The sequence below is a fragment of the Artemia franciscana genome, chromosome 3, assembly GCF_032884065.1.
Source record: "Artemia franciscana chromosome 3, ASM3288406v1, whole genome shotgun sequence".
NCBI lineage: Eukaryota > Metazoa > Arthropoda > Branchiopoda > Anostraca > Artemiidae > Artemia > Artemia franciscana.
Genome location: NC_088865.1, coordinates 2,287,028 through 2,298,455, shown reverse-complemented (window position 1 = coordinate 2,298,455; position 11,428 = coordinate 2,287,028). Strand labels below are relative to the sequence as shown.

Here is an 11,428-nt window from a genome sequence, read left to right as displayed (position 1 = left end):
AAAAAAAAATATTCTCTTGATACAGAATATCGTAGTTCAAGCAACTTCTTTTTTGCTTGTTTTTGAAGCCAACATATTTTCTTTGTTGTTCAAAGCCAAGGGACACTTAGTTTCTTATATAGGGATATTGGACAAGGTGGTTCTAATACTGTGCTTCGTTTTGATATGATTCTAGTTTTAGGATTTATGGGGTATTTTATTTTTTACTATTGGACGTAATAGTCTCTTACTAGGTTGCTAGCTACCGCTACAACCCGAAAAACTAGACCTCCGTTGCCTGTGCAACGGGAAGTGTTGCAGCAACTGTGCCCTGTTCCTTAGGGCACAGTTGCGGAGCAACACGTGTCTCTAAAACGTTTACTTCCGAAACTAGGGCCGTCTTAACTTGACGCCAATTCGAAGTATTATGTTTCGAGACGCACATTTCGGGAATTATTTCCGGGAAATCTGAAAGAGATACGGAAATAACGTCTTATAGTTTTCTGCTTAACTTTTGATGGTCTAAACTAGGAAAATATAAAACAAACCAAATTCACCAAAAAATTTAAATTGCCCCGAGGGCATGACAAAACTTCCAAATAGAAAAACCCAAAGAAGGAATTTTATTTCGGAGAAACTATTGTAAGCTCCAATTGTTAGGAGATCGAGACCTGTCGAACCGCGTTGGAAAAAAAAATTCTAGCTGGTCCAGAACAGAAGTTACCTCTAGAACGTTGAAACTTCGGAAATTATTTCTTAGAGAACGAAGCAACTTGGTATATAGAACACTTCACTTCTTTTTGCATACTTTTCATAGCACTACTCGATTAAAATATAAGAAACATCAAAATCGAAAATTTGAGAAAATTACAAAAAAAATCGGAACGAGATGGACTTTTCCGGAATTATTTCTGGGAAATCTGTAAGAGCTACGGAATTTTGTGCTCCGGTTCTCGAAGAGACAAATGAAAGTTCTACATGAGTTCAGCATAACTGTATTTCTAACAAGTTTATTTCCGAAGCTAGGGTCGTCTTAACTTGACGCCAAACATCGAACGCAGAGTTTCTAAGAAAAAAACGGTTTTATTTTTTTTATGGAAAACTGTTAGAAATTTTAGGAACTTCTCTGGAACTTTTTTACTCTGTTTCACGTTTCCCTTCCCTCTGAAAAATCTCAAATTTTTAACTCTTACCACTTCGGAGCTACAGGTCGCTGATCACGGTGAAAAAAAAAAAAAAAACTACGAAAGCAGTAGTGTTGCTCCGCAACACAAAATAACCGTTTAGACCTTGCCTAGACATAGCCTGATTACAAACAGGAAAAATCCACAGCTTATTTTTCTTTGGAATAGTAAGAAACAGACCTCAAAGAATCAGACAGCTAGCTAAGTCCAATATACATAGAGATTTGTTCTTCTAATGATCGTCTTTCATTATAATTAAATAAAAAACAAGTTTTCTTAACTGAAAGTAAGGAAAGAAAGAGTTTGACTCTTTCTCTCAACTTTACTTTTTAAAACAGTAAAAAAGTTTGGCGTAAAGAGCGGGGCGTTGAGCAGGGGGTAGCCCCTTTCATATACGAAGTAATTTCTGTTCGATGTTGCTCTTTACTTTCGGTTAAAAAACTTGTTTTTTTTCATTATTATCATTATTTAAGAATTAACGACGCTTCTTGACTACTAAGGTCCTTGCGTCGGCCCTGCAGTGCATTCCTGCAGCGTGATTCGACCTCTGGGTCCCGTATTACCAAGCTAAGGTCAAATCCACTGCACCACCACAGGACTCTTGTTTTTTTTTAATTTAATTTCTGAACGTTTTTGAATTAATGCGTGTTTTGATTTTGGCTCCCCGCAGATGAATTTTTAAAACAAATTTGCATTTTTTTTTTTTTTGGCTAAATGGCTTTCTCATAGTTTTGATCGAATGATTTTGAGAAAAAAAGGAGCGGAGGAGGAGGCCTAGTTGCCCTCCAATTTTTGGTTACTTAAAAAGGCAAGTAGAACTTTAATTTTTTACGAACGTTTCTATTAGTGAAAGATATACATAACTTACGAATTAGCTTACGTAACGAGCTTCTGTATTCTCAAGTTTTATTACGTTTTATTACCCCCTCGTCAGTACCTCGCTCAATACACTAAAGCTAAAATTTTGTCCAAATTCCTTAAGAATGACCCCTGAATCACAAAGGCCGTAGAATAAATAGTTGAAATTACTAAAAATACTTCAGCGTAAAGAATGAGGTATCAGGAGGAGGTGAACCCCTGATATGTGTAGTAATTTCTGTTCGTTTTAAGTTTTAATGCTGCTCCTTACTTTCAGTTGAAAAAACTTTTTCATATTTATTTTTTCATTTTTTTTTAATAATGCTAGAAAATCCTGCGGTCCCTTTATGGAAATTTTCTTCCTCCATGACAAAATCCTCCATGAAAATTTCCCCCAACATATCCCCTTCTCCTTGACCCCTCACCCAACCGAAACCCCCCTAAAAACGTTTGTGCAATTCCCAATGACTATTACTTTATGTAAGCACTGGTCAAAGTTTGTAACTTGTAGCCCCTCCAAGGGGATTGTGAGGGAGTAAGTCGTCCCCAAAGACTTACTTATAAAATTTTCGACTATGCGGAATAAAATGGCTCATCTCAGAATTTTGATATCGTAGCTTGGGGTAAATAATTAGTGTGGGAGGGGGCCTAGGTGCCCTCCAATTTTTTTGGTCACTTAAAAAGAGCACTAAAACTTTTCATTCCGATTAGAATGAGCCCTCTGGTAACATTCTATGACTACTGAGTCGATACGATTACCCCTGGGGAAAATAAAATACAAAGAAACAAGTAAACACGCATCCGTGATCTGCCTTCTGGCAAAAAATTCGAAATTCCATATTTTTATAGAAAGGTGCGTGAAACTTCTTCAATAGGGTTCTCTGACATGCTGAATCTGATGGTATGATTTTGTGAAGATTCATTGACTTGTAGGGAGTTGTTTTTCCCCTCTTTTCTAAAATAAGGCAAATTTTCTCAGGCTCGTAACTTTTGATGAATAAGACTAAATTTGATTTAACTTATATATTTAAATCAGCATTAAATTGCAATTCTTTTGATGCAGCTATTGGTATGAAAAATCCATTTCTTAGAGTTTTGGTTACTATTGAGCCGGGTCGCTCCTTCCTGCAGTTCGTTACCACGAAATGTTTGATATCTCTACAACCAAGACACCGATGAACATTAAATAGTCCCCATTTATAATGAACCATCTGATCCTGTATGTTATTAGAGTTAATTCTTTACTAAATTTCATTATTTTTCACTATTTTGGTTTTACTTTAATATATTAACTAAGTCGAACATGTGTCAAGGTTTATTCTTTACTAGGTTCCAGCTATCCTACAGCCATCATACCAATGAAATTTAAGTAATCCCCATTTATAATTAACCATACCGATCCTTTATATAACCACTTACAATTGGCTAGAGTTTGTAGTCACCACAAAACTTACACATTCCCCATTTATAACCTGTATATAATTACTTACTATGGGCTATAGTTAGTTTTTTAATATAATATACTACTACGGTGCTGTAAAAAATGCCGTTTTGTGAAAAAATTGATCATAATTTAAAATATACTGTTTTTAAATTACAAAAGACGTGGCAATGCACTTGCACTAGACGTGGCAATTTTCTTTAAAATGAGCCATTAAACAGCTCTTTACGTTGTCCCAGTACCAAGCTCTCTGAGGATGAAAAAAAAAAGGTGCTTTACATGCAAAATATCGTAGTTCAAGCAACTTATCTTGTTTTTCAAACCAATAGATTTTTCTTGTTATTCAAGCCAAGGAACGCCAGGTTTCCTGTATACGGGTTGCAGACAAGGTGGCTCTGATACTGCACTTCCTATTTTGATCTGACTAATTTCAGGAGTTACTTGCTATTACATTTCTTACTGCTGGACGTGAGCGTCTCTCACTTGGTTGCTAGCTAACGCTGCAACATGGATGAAGGCCATTGCAAAGCCACTCTTTTGCTTAGGAAAATCTAGTATAGAACGTAAATCACTGCCGGTAGTGGCTTTACCACTAAAATCACAGCATTTCTCAAATATCAGAGTATTATCATCTCATCATACTAAGTATATATCTAAATATCACATCTTAGTTTCTATTAAGGCCTGTGCTCCCTGTAAAAATGCGGTTTTTTACTGTCATACTGCTAAAAGGTTGTTCAACTCTAGCTAGTCACTATGGGCCCAACTCCAATGTCAGCTGCCATTCGTTTTAGGCAATAATCTTTAATGTATTATTTTGAATAACAGTTTAAAGTCACGGGGTTGTTTCTAGCTATTAATTAAGAAAACTTTCCGAAGCACCAAATTTTCAAAGAGAAGTAAAGGCCATAGTAACCTTAAGATCAGTTGAGTTAACTTCCCAAAATGATTCAAACTCGAAACAGCCATGAATTACTATTAGAGAATAGATGAAAACAAATAAAACTTAAATTGAATATAGGAAATCAAGGTCAAAGCCAACAAAAATCTTTACAAACAAGGGTTTGGTTACTGCCCCTTTCCCTAACTGTAGAAGTCTAAAGCCTACTCCGTCATTTGGTCTTTACTGAAAACTATATGTGGCTCAAACAGTCCTTGGAGAGAACTAGTAAAATTAAACTGAATGCTTGATGTATAATGATATCAGTTGCTCAAAGCTCAGCAGTTAAAAATTTTATTTCGCCGTAATTTTTTTTATGTTCTATGATTTGACAAGTGCAAAAGATGATAGTTGTAACATAATTAGTTTTTCAGTAAAGCGTCAATTACGCAGTAGGCTTTACTCTTTTATAGTTAGGGAAGCGGGCAGTAGCCAAACTCATGTCTGTAGTGATTTCTAGTCGTATTAAGCTTGATATGCACATTCAATTTAAGTCTTACTCGTTTTGAGTATTAATTAATATAGGAATTTATTTCTGTTGATATTAAGTTTAATATAGTCTTTACTTCTCTTTGAAAAACTTCTTTTTCGGAAAGTTATTTTTTCAAATTAATTTTTGCTCGTTTTTGGTTACCAAAGTTTCAGGTTTTCCAACCCTCCTCGTTTCGAACTCATTTTTTTTTTTTTTGACATCTAAGTTTCATCGAAGTATTGAAACATTAAAGTGTTGTCTCTTCAACATTAAAGTTTCGAAGTTCAACATCCACCTTAACATTCCTCGAAAGAGGTCACAAATAGGTGTAGTAGAAGTTGCAAGCAGTCACAATTGGAAAAAGTCATAATCATTGTCAGTCGTAATAGCAGCAGTAGTAGTATTAGCCCTGACAGTTTCAAGTGGATACCCTCAAATCTTCCTAAGACATTCCAGATAGGTTTTTTTTCACACCTTGGATAAGTATAGTTTCTTTTGATTTAGCTCAACATATCCCACAAAATTCCCCAAAATTTTGCCTCGATTCCCTTAGCCTTTTTGGAAATATCCGGGAACAAACATTCCCCCATTTCCTATAGACATTTTCGCATGCATAAAACAGACAAATTACACAATTTACATTCCTTGCCCCGGGGGCTACGGGGGCATGACATCCCTAGAGGCTTAGTTATCTAAAAGGGCAAAAGAAGGAAGGGTGGCTAGGGGCGCAGCTAGAGTTTGTGTTTTGGGGGGGCATGCGTACTATTGAAGTAGGTGATATTCAGGCAGTAATGAAGAAAAGTAACTATTTAACAAACACGCTACTTGGTGAATTTAAAAACATAACACAATACATTATAAACAATAAACATACATTAAACAATCATACATATAAGTGCTAATGCTTGGCATTTACTGAAATTGTCGTTAATGAGCTGCTGTAGATGACAGTAGTATAGCGTATAGATAGATGACAGTAGTATAGGAAAAGCAACTTTTTGGGTGAAAGAAGATAAATTTTATATACAATCGGCTTTTTCTGGCCAGGTTTAACATTAATGTTGTAGTATTTATCCTTCCTCTGCTTCCCCTAACCCCTCTACCAAGCACAGGATTCTCAATCTCATAACTGAACCAAGCTCCATTCTAATGGCGCTATTCATTTGCTCGTAATTTTGAATGGATTTCGGCTCCGTAAGATTTAATTTGTTGCACTAAACTTTTAATAAGCGTGATTTATTAAAATATAATATGACTTTTATTAAATTGATTCTTTTGTGGGTTTGCCGATTTATACTCATGGATAAAATTGATATCAAACAGTTCGTGGTAACGAACTGTAGTAAGAAGCGACCCGGCTCAATAGTAACCAAAACTCTAAAAAATGGAATTTTGATACCAATAGTTACATCAAAAGAATCGCATTTTTAAGTTGATTTTAAATATATAAGTTTCATCAAATTTAGTCTTACCCATCAAAAGTTACGAGCCTGAGAAAATTTGCTTTATTTTAGAAAATAGGGGGGAAACCCCCTAAAAGTCATAGAATCTTAACGAAAATCACACGATCAGATTCAGCGTATCAGAGAATCCTACTGTAGAAGTTTCAAGCTCTTATCTACAAAAATGTGGAATTTATATTTTTGCCAGAAGGCAGATCACGGATGCGTGTTTATTTTTTTGTTTTTTTTTTGTTGTTTTTTTTTTTCCCAGGGGTGATCGTATCGACCCAGTTGTCCTAGAATATTGCGAGAGGGCTCAATCTAACGGAAATGAAAAGTTCTAGTGTCCTTTTTAAGTGACCAAAAAAATTGGAGGGCACCTAGGTCCCCTCCCACGCTAATTATTTTCCCAAAGTCAACGGATCAAAATTCTGAGATAGCCATTTTATTCAGCATAGTCGAAAAACCTTATAACTATGTCTTTGGGGACGACTTACTCCCCCACAGTCCCCGTGGGAGGGGTTGCAAGTTCAAAACTTTGACCAGTGCATACATATAGTAATGGTAATTGGGAAGTGTACAGGCGTTTTCAGGAGGATTTTTTGGTTGGACGCAGGGGTTGAGAAGAGGGGGATATGCTGGGGGAACTTTTTCATCGAGGAATTTGTCATGGGGGAAGAAAATTTCCATGAAGAGAGCGCAGGATTTACTAGCATTACTTAAAAAAAAAACAATGAAAAAATAAATATTAAAAAAGTTTTTTTTTCAGCTGGAAGTAAGCAGCAGCATTAAAACTTAAAACGAGGAATTTTTCAGAATTCATATGCGGAATAAACAGAAATTATTACCCATATGAGGGGCTCGCCTCCTCCTAATACCTCGCTCTTTACGCTAAAGTATTTTTAGTAATTTTAACTATTTATTCTGCGGCTTTTGTGATTCAGGGGTTATTCTTAATGAATTGGGACAACATTTAAGCTTTAGTGTAAAGAGCGAGGTACTGACGAGGGGGCGAACCCCCTCATATATGTAATGAAAACATGAGAATACAAAAGTTCTTTACGTAAGCTAATTTATAAGTTACGTATATCTTTTACTTATAAAAAGATTCGTAAAAAATTAAAAGTTTTAGTTGCCTTTTTAATTAACCGAAAATCGGAGGGCAACTAGGGTTTCTCCCCCGCTCTTTTTTTCTCAAAATCATTCAATCAAAATTATGAGAAAGCCATTTAGCCAAAACAAATAAAACAAACAAACAAAAACGTTCAGAAATTAAATAAAAAAACAAGTTTTTTTAAATGAAAGTAAGGAGCGACATTAAAACTTAAAACGAACAGAAATTACTCCGTATATGAAAGGGGCTTTTCCTTCTCAACGCCCCGCTCTTTACGCTAAAGGTTTTTACTGTTTAGAATGTAGAGTTAAGAGAAAGAATCAAACTTTAACGTAAAGAGCGGGGTGTTGAAAAGGAAAAGCCCCTTTCATATATGGAGTAATTTCTGTTCGTTTTAAGTTTTAATGTCGCTCCTTACTTTTATTTTTAAAAACTTGGTTTTTTTACTTAATCAGCGTACCAAAGCTGAAACTAAATCATAGGCAGCAAAATAGCGGTGTCTAAGTAAAGATACAGGATAACTCGAAGTATTACCAAAGATTGTGAAACATTTTATTTTTACATATTCCCAACATTTAAATAGCAACCATATTTCAAATTTGAACATATTCGAAAAGTAAAGTTACAGCTATTAACTTATCTTTGGGCATTTTTTACAAAGAATATCCAGAAAATATGAACAACTCTTGGCATTATAGAGACAGAAACTTTAAATAAATAAAAAATTGTGAGGGATGCTAATTGGAAGGGAAAATTGACTCCTAGAGCTTGAAAATTACCTTCCTCTTCGTATCTGTTTTAAAAAATGAATCCTATAGAAATTACAGAAACGTTTTCTTGAATAAATCAGGGTATGGGGGGGGTATACATTTCCAGAGGGTAGCTACACTGAATATTTCTTCTTTGCCTATAAATCTGTTCACCAGAAAAACTCGGCCTCCTAATGCTGCATGTTAAAACGGATAACAATAGAAAAAGAGAAAGGGTTATTTTCTGTATTGCTATTTATGGTAATTCTTTTTTTGGAGCTGGTTAAATGAAATATATTTAGAAAAGTGAAAATAGCAAGAAGTTAGCATGGTATTATACGTAGGCATTTCTACGTTTATGGGTTACTATGTGAATCTGCAACGTAGGGGAATAGGACGTTATCAGCGCTTACTAGGCCTTTCAATGACAAATCAGTTTCCATTAAATACTGGAAATAAAAATTAAAACAATTAATTGATTCCCGGAGCGGATCCCCCGCTACAGAATTTCATGACCAAACTAAAACATATTTGAACTATCTAGTTATAGTATGGAATATCAAACAGTTCGTGGTAACGAACTGTAGTAAGGAGCAACCCGGCTCAATAGTAAACGTAAAGTAAAGTAATAGTAAACTCTAAAAAACGGAATTTTGATGGTAAAAGATACATCAAAAGAATCGAATTTTTATGCTGATTTTAAATATATATGTTTCATCAAGTTTGGTTTTTGTCATCAAAAGTTACGAGCCTGAGAAAATTTGCCTTATTTTGGAAAATAGGGAGAAACACCCCCTAAAAGTCATAGAATCTCACACCATCGCATTCAGCGTATCAGAGAACCGTAAAGCAAAAATTTCAAGCTCCTATCTACAAAAACGTAGATTTCGTATTTTTTACCAGAAGACAGATCACGGGTGCGTGTTTTTTTTCAGGGGTCATCGTATTGACAAAGTGGTCCTAGAATGTCGCAAGAGGGCTCATTCTTACGGAAATGAAAATTTCTAGTGACCAAAAAAATTGGAGGGCACCTAAGCCCCCTCCCACGCTCTTTTTTCCCAAAGTCAACGGATCAAAATTCAACGCTTTCAGGGGGATTTCTTTGGTTTGGGGGTAGGGTAGAGGGGAGGGGGCTATGTGGGAGTATCTTTCCTTGGAGGAATATATCATGGAGGAAGAGAAATTAAATGAAAAGGGCGCGGAATTTTCTAGCATTAGTATAAAAATAAACAATGAAGAAATAAACATGAAAAAGTTTTTTTCAATTGAAAGTAAGGAGTAGTATTAAAACTTAAAACGAAAAGAGATTATTACGCATATGAGGGGTTCTCACAATACTTTAGCATAAAGAGCAATGTATTTAGGAGGAGATAAATACCTCCCTAAGAGGGATTGGGACAAAACTTAAGATTTAGTGTAAAGAGCGAGGTATTAACGAGGGGGCAAACCCCCTCATATACATAATAAAAAAATAAGAATATAAAAGTTTGTTACGTAAATTAATTCTTAACTTACTTATATTTTTTACTAATTATAACGTTCGTTAAAAATTAAAAGTTCTAGTTGCCTTTTTAAGTAACCGAAAAATTGGAGGACAACTAAGCCTCCTTCCCACCCCTTATTTCTCAAAATCGTTTGATCAAATTAAGAGAAAGCCATTTAGCCAAAAAAGGAATTAATATGCATATTTCATTTTAATAACTTATGTGCGGAGAGCCAAAATCAAAACATGCATTAATTCAAAAACGTTCAGAAATTAAATAAATAAAAAAATAGTTTTTTTAACTAAAAGTAAGGAGCGACGTTAAAACTTAAACGAACAGAAATTAATCTGTATATGAAATGGGTTTTCACCTCCGCAATCCCTCGCTCTTTACGCCGAATACTTTACTTTAGCGTAAAGAGCGAGGTATTGCGGAGGTGACAACCCATTTAGTATACGGAGTAATTTCTGTTCGTTTTAAGTTTTAATGTCGGTCCTCAGTTTCAGTTAAAAAAACTGTTTTTTTTTTATATTTAATCATTATGAAAAGCACGAAGTCTTATCTTCTTTTTCAATGATTTCTTTTTCATTCAGGAAACATTATTCACTGTAAATCTACCTTCTTATTCTTGATTAAATTTTTGGCCTATTTGCAGGAAAATAATGGACTCCTACTCTTCTCATTTTCCTTATGTTAAAAACGAGCATGGATTATTCAAAAAAATATCTGTTCAAAGTAAAGAGCAAATTTGACAAAACGAGCAACAGTTTTATAGCTACTTAATAAATCATAGTTTTTCTTCCAAATTATTGATGGTGGGTATAATCCCCCCCCCCTCTTGCCCCCCTCCTCAGCGACGCAACTGGGGGGCGACTGCCCTTCGTTCCTTTTTCATGTACTATTATCTTATAGCCATCACACTCGAGATATCGTGGTATCGTGAAGTATCGTGGTATCGTGGTATCGTGAGATATCGAGGTATCGCGAACAAATGGCAATAATCGGTTTTCTTGGTCTTTATACCAGACAATATTAGCTTCAGCTCTGTGGGAAACTACATTGTAGCTATATTTTATTAAATATTTAGTTTGAATTTTGGTTAGAATAGGTTAAGCTAGTTTAGCTTACGTATTTAATATAATGGGGTCTGGGCGGCCCCCTTCCACAATTCTTTGCTGTAGTTTTCATAATTTTGTTGATAAAGTATTATATTTCCATCGTATTTTGTTTTGTATCATTAGCATTAACCAAACTTCCCTTTTCGACAGAACTTCAGAGTGGTGGCTATAAAACACAAGTGCCCTTTTTCAACATGCCTTTAAAATTTCAACTTAAGACCCTTAGCCGTTCCTTGTATGCTATTGTTCTGTTATTGTTCTTCTATTGTTATTGTTTTATAAATATCGTTATAGTTACAAATTAGGTGGGTAATTTACGCTGGAATTGCAGTCAAAGTGTGTCAACTAATATTATTTTGCCTGTGTTTCCTTACCATGTTTCTTTCCCAACAGTCCCAAGTCTAGGCTGATACCCACATTTGTCTTCTGATTCCATGGATAGGACTATATAGCTTATTCTATATTTAAGTTTTACCTTGACCTCTGGTCACGACTAGTTTATTCAAAATAAGATTACACACGCATAAACAGTAACATTTCTCATTATCAATTATTTAAATAATATCTTATTACAAGCGATGGTGGTATAGCGGTTAGCATAGCTGCCTTCCAAGCAGTTGACCCGGGTTCGACTCCCGGCCATCGCA

At 35.1% G+C, this 11,428-nt stretch overlaps 1 non-coding gene across 1 annotated transcript; it reads left to right on the top strand.

Moving 5' to 3' along the window:
• The first annotated feature begins 11,356 nt into the window (after nt 1-11,356).
• Trnag-ucc (transfer RNA glycine (anticodon UCC)) lies at nt 11,357-11,428 on the top strand. Its single transcript has one exon. It is a non-coding gene; the product is annotated as a tRNA-Gly (tRNA).